Source organism: Solanum pennellii, chromosome 6 (assembly GCF_001406875.1).
Source record: "Solanum pennellii chromosome 6, SPENNV200".
NCBI classification, from domain to species: Eukaryota; Viridiplantae; Streptophyta; class Magnoliopsida; order Solanales; family Solanaceae; genus Solanum; species Solanum pennellii.
The window spans coordinates 22,718,819-22,725,440 of NC_028642.1; positions in this window are offsets into that span (position 1 = coordinate 22,718,819).

Sequence of the window (6,622 nt, forward strand, 5' to 3'; positions counted from 1 at the left end):
CGGTTGGACGATGTTGGGCGTGGCAATCCCATCATCGCCCTTGAGCAGAACACATGGTCGGAAGACGTCGGGGGGTAAAAGCCATCATTTCCCTTGGACAGCATACATGGTCGCAAGACGTCGAGCGTAGCATAGTATCATTGCCCTTTGACTGCACACACGGTTGGACGATGTTGGGCGTGGCAATCCCATCATCGCCCTTGAGCAGAACACATGGTCGGAAGACGTCGGGGGGTAAAAGCCATCATTTCCCTTGGACAGCATACATGGTCGCAAGACGTCGAGCGTAGCATAGTATCATTGCCCTTTGACTGCACACACGGTTGGACGATGTTGGGCGTGGCAATCCCATCATCGCCCTTGAGCAGAACACATGGTCGGAAGACGTCGGGGGGTAAAAGCCATCATTTCCCTTGGACAGCATACATGGTCGCAAGACGTCGAGCGTAGCATAGTATCATTGCCCTTTGACTGCACACACGGTTGGACGATGTTGGGCGTGGCAATCCCATCATCGCCCTTGAGCAGAACACATGGTCGGAAGACGTCGGGGGGTAAAAGCCATCATTTCCCTTGGACAGCATACATGGTCGCAAGACGTCGAGCGTAGCATAGTATCATTGCCCTTTGACTGCACACACGGTTGGACGATGTTGGGCGTGGCAATCCCATCATCGCCCTTGAGCAGAACACATGGTCGGAAGACGTCGGGGGGTAAAAGCCATCATTTCCCTTGGACAGCATACATGGTCGCAAGACGTCGAGCGTAGCATAGTATCATTGCCCTTTGACTGCACACACGGTTGGACGATGTTGGGCGTGGCAATCCCATCATCGCCCTTGAGCAGAACACATGGTCGGAAGACGTCGGGGGGTAAAAGCCATCATTTCCCTTGGACAGCATACATGGTCGCAAGACGTCGAGCGTAGCATAGTATCATTGCCCTTTGACTGCACACACGGTTGGACGATGTTGGGCGTGGCAATGCCATCATCGGCCTTGAGCAGAACACATGGTCGGATGACGTCGGGAGTTAAATGCCATCATTTCCCTTGGACAGCATACACTATCGGACTATGTCAGGTGTGGCATATTATTATCACCCTCAGAAAGCATACAAGATTAGACGAAGTCGGGTGTCGCATGTTATCATTGCACGACGTAGAACGTAAAATGCCATCATTGCCCTTGGATAACATTTATGGACGGACTACGTCGGGTGTGTCATGTTATCATCGCCGTTTGAGAGCATACACGATTGGACGACATCGACCATGGCATGTTACAATCGCCCTTGGATAGCACACACGAACGAACGAAGTTGGGCATGACATCCACGCGTGGCCATTGGGCAGCACATACGGTTGGATGACGTCGGGCGTGGCATTCCATCATTGCTATTGGGTACCACACAAGGACAGTATACGTCGGTCGTGACATGACATCTTCAACCTTGGACAACACACAAGGTAGGAGCACATCGGGCGTGGTATGCCATCATTGCCCTTGGATAACATACACGGTGGGAGTACGTCAGGCGTGGCATGCCATCATTGCCCTTCGCCAGTACACACGGTTCATCATCCACTTAGACAGCATACATATGGTTGAACAACGTCGGGCGTGGCATCCATCAACACCCTTGGACAGTATACACGATCGGACCACATCAGGCGTGGCATGTTATCATCGCCCTTAAACTGCACACACGGTTTGACGTCGTTGGGCGTGGAAATGCTATCATCGCCCTTAGGCATCATGCATAGTCGGACGATGTCGGGCGTTATATTCAATCATTGCTTTTTGGACAGCATGCATGGTCAGACGATGTCAATGTGGCATGCCATCATCGCCTTTGGACTGCACACATGGACGGACGACGTCGGGAGTCACATGCCATCATCGCCCTTGTGCAGCACACATGATCGAACGTCGTCGGGCATTAGATGCCATCATTGCCCTTGGACAGCACACACGATCGGACAACGTTAGGCGTGGCATTCCAGCATGCTCCTTGGGTAGCACACACGATCGGACAACATCGAGTGTGGCATGCCATCCTCGCCCTTAGACATCACACACGATCAGAACACGTCGTGCAAGGCATGCCATCATCGCCCTTGGGCAGCACACACGGTCGGACAACATCGGTGTTTGCTTTCTGTCATCGCCCTTGGATTGCATACACAATCTTGGTATGTTATTATCGATCTTGAACAGCACACACGATAGGACCACGTAGGGTGTGGCGTACCGCATGACGTTTGCGCATTACACACAATCGGATGACGTCGGGCCTAGACTGGCAATATCTCCCTTGGGCAGCACACACGTTTGGACAACGTCGGGCATGACATGCAATTATCGCCCTTGGGAAGCATACACGGTCGGTTAATGTCGGGCGTGGCAACGTATCACCGCCCTTGGAAAGCCTACACGACCGGACGACTTTGGGCATGACATGCCATCATCGCCCTTGGATAGCATACACGGTTGGATGACGTTGGGTGTGGCATGCAATCATCGCCATTAGGCAGCACACGCGGTAGGACGACGTCGGCTGTTCCATGCGTCATCTCCTTTGGGCAGCACTCGTGGTAGGACGAAGTAAGGCGTGACATGCCATCATTGCCCTTGGACAACACACCAGTGGGACAACGTCAGGCATGGCATGCCATCATCGCCCTTGGACATCATACACAGGGTCAGCCGATGTCAGGCGTGGCATGCCATCATCTCCCCAGGACAGCATACACTGTAGGACGACGTCGAGCATGGCATGTTACCATTGCCCTTGGACAATACACACGGTCGAACGACGTTGGGCGTGGCATGCCATTGTCGCCTTTGGATAGCATACACATGGTTGTACAACATCGGGCGTGGCAACCATCATTGTCCTTGGTCAACATTCACAGCCGGACGAAGTCGGGTGTGGCATGTTATCATCACCCATGGACTGCACATACGGTATAACGATGTAGGGCGTGGGAATGCTATCATCGCCTTTCGGCAGCACATACGGTCAGACGACATTGGGCTTCAAATTCCATCATTGCACTTTTGATAGAAAAAATCATCGAACGAAGTCGACATGGCATGCCATCATCGCCTTTGGACTGCTCACACAGACGGATGATGTCGGGCATGGCATGTTATCATCGACCTTGGAAAGCATACATGATAGGACAAAGTTTGGCGTTGCATGTTATCATCGCCTTTGCATAAAACACACAATCGGATGACGTTGGGCATGACATGCCTGCATGGCCCTTCGGCAGCACACTCGGTCGGATAAAGTCGAGCGTGCAATGCCATCATCTCCATTGGGCAGCACACGTGGTCGGACGACGTCGGGCATGACATGCCATCTTCGCCCTTGGACAACACATACGCTGGGACAACGTCGGGCGTGGCACGCCATCATCGCTCTTGGAAAGAACACACGGTCGGACTATGTCACGCGTGGCATGCCGTCATGTCCCTTGGCCAACACACACGGTCGGATGACGTCGGGCATGGCACGCTATCATCGCCCTTGAACAGCAAACACAGGGTCGATCAATGTCGGGTGTGGCATGACTACATCGCCCTTGGACAACATACACGATCGAACGACGTCCGGCGTGGCATATTACATCGCCCTTTGACTGCACACATGGTCGGACGACGTCAGGCGTTAAATTCCATCATTTCCCTTTGGACAACACACATGGTCGAATGATGTCAAACAGGCATGCCATCATCGCCTTTGGACTACACATACGGACGGATGATGTCAGGAGTGGCATGCCATCATCGCACTTGTGCAGCACACACGATCGATCGATGTCGGCCGTGGTTATAACATCATTGCCCTTGGAATACACACACGACAGGCGGATATTAGGCGTGACACGTTATCATCGCCCTTGGATATCAAACACGATCATACGACCTTGAGCGTGGTTTGTCCGCCGGTCTCTCGGGAAGCATGCAAGGTCGGATGAAGTCGGAAGTCGAATGCCATCATCGTCATTGGGCAGCTCATCGGTCGAAAGACATCGAGCATAGCATGCCATCTTTTCACTTGGACTGCAGACAAGGTAGGATGACGTTGGGTGTGGCATGCCATCATCGCCCTTGGAGAGAAAACACAGTCGGACTACATCTGGCTTGGCATGCCATCATGGCACTGCGCCTGCACACATAGTCGGACGACATTGCGCATGGCAGGCTGCCATGGCCCATGGACAGCATACACAGGGTTTTTCAGCGTCGGGAGTGGCATTCCATCATCTTCCTTGGATTGCATACATGGTCCCAAGACGTCGAACGTATCATGGTATCATTGCCCTTTGACTTCACACACGGTTGGACGACGTTGGGCGTGGCAATGTTATCATCAGCCTTGGGCAGTACACATGGTCGGATGACGTCGGTCATTAAATGCCATCATTGCCCTTGGACAATTACACTATTGGACTACGTCAGGTGTGGCATATTATTATAACCATTGGGAAACATAAAAGATAAGACGACGTCGGGTATCGTATGTTACCATTGCCCTTAGAGAGCACACACGATCGAATGACATCGGGCGTGGCATACCCGCATGGCCCTTGGTTATGCCACACGGTCGAATTATGTCGGGCGTGGAATGCCATCACCGCCCTTGGAAAGCATGCACGGTCGAACGACATTGGGAGTGGCATCCCAACATCACCCTTGGACAGCATACATAGTCGGATGACATCGGGCGTGGAATGCCATCATCGCCATTAGGCAAAACAAGCGGTCGAATGACGTTGTGAGTGGCATGCCATCATCGCCATAAGGAAGCACACGCGGTCGAACGACGTCAGGCGTGACATGCCACTTCGCCCTTAGACATCACATACAGTGGGACAACGTCGGGCGTGGCATGCCATCGTCGTCATTAGACAGCATACATGGTAGGACGACGTCGAGCATGGCATGTTATCATTGCCCTTGGACAGCACACACCATCGTACTACATCAGTTGTTGCAATGCTATAATCGCCCTTGGCCAGCACACACGATCGGACGACGTCGGGTGTTAAATGCCATCATTGCCCGTGGACGACATACACGGTTGGACTACGTCGGGTGTGACATGTTATCATCTCTATCCGCAATCAACCACAATCAGAAAATGTCGGGCGTGAGATGTTATCATCGCCCTTGGACAGTACACATGATAAGATAAAGTCGAACGTGAAATGCCCACATGGCCCTTGGGCAACACACATGGTAGGATGACGTCGGGAGTGGCATGCCATCATCCCCATTGGGCCGCACAGGCGGTCGGACGAATTCGGGCATGAGATGCCATCTTCTCCCTTGGATAGCACATATGGTGGAACGACGTCTGGCGTAGCATGCCATCATCGCCCTTGGACACCATAAACGATCGTACTGCATCAGGCGTGGCATGCCCTCATGGCACTTGGCCAGCACACATATTCGGAAAACATCGGGCGTGGCACGCCATCATCGCCCTTCGAAAACCTAAACACGGTCGGATAACGTCGGGCATGACATCCAACTTCTCCCTTGGACAACATACACGATCGGACAACGTTGGGCGGGGCATGTCATCATCGCCCTTGGACTGCACACACGGTTGGATGACATTGGGCATGGCAATGCTATCATCGCCCTTAAGAAGCACACACGGTGGGACAATGTCGACGTGCAATGGCATCATCACCCTCGTGCAGCACACACGATCGGATGACGTTGGGTAGTTGATACCATCATTGCCATTGGATAGCACACACGCTCGGACGACGTTAGGCGTGACATGCCAACATGGTCCTTTGGCTGTACACACAGTCGGACGACGACGAGCGTGGCATTTTATTATCTCCCTTGGATAGAACACACGATAAGACTTCGTCGGGTGTGGCATGCCATCATCGCCCTTGGGCAGCACACACGGTCGGACAACGTCAGGCGTGGCATCCCATCATCGCCCTTGGAAAGAATACACGATCGGACATTGTCGTGCGTAGCATGTTATTATCGCCTTTGAACAACACACAGGACTGGACAACGTAGGGCGTGGCATTCCCGCATGTCCCTTGGGCATTTCACAGGACGATGTGTAGCGTGGAATGACATATCATTATCGCCCTTGGGCAGCACATAGGGTCGAACGAATTTGGGTGTGGCATGCCATCATCGCCCTTTGACAACATACACAGTCGGACGACGTCGAGCGTGGAATGGCATCATCGCCATTAGGCAGCACAGGCGGTTAGACGGCGTCAGGTGTGCAGGCCATCGTCGGGCGTGGCATGCCATCATTGCCCTTGGACAGCATACACAGTCGGACTATGTCAGGCGTGGGACGCCATCATGGTCCTTGGCCAGCACACACGATTGTACGACATCGAGTGTGGCACGCCATCATCGCCCTAGGACAACATACACACGGTCGAACAACATCGAGTGTGGCATCCATCATTGCGCGAGGACAACATACACGATAGGGCGACATCGGGCGTGGCATGTTATCATCGCCCTTAAACTGCACACATGGTTTGACGTTGGGAGTGGCATGCCATCATCGCCCTTGTGCAACACATACGATCTAACGACATCGGGCATTAGATG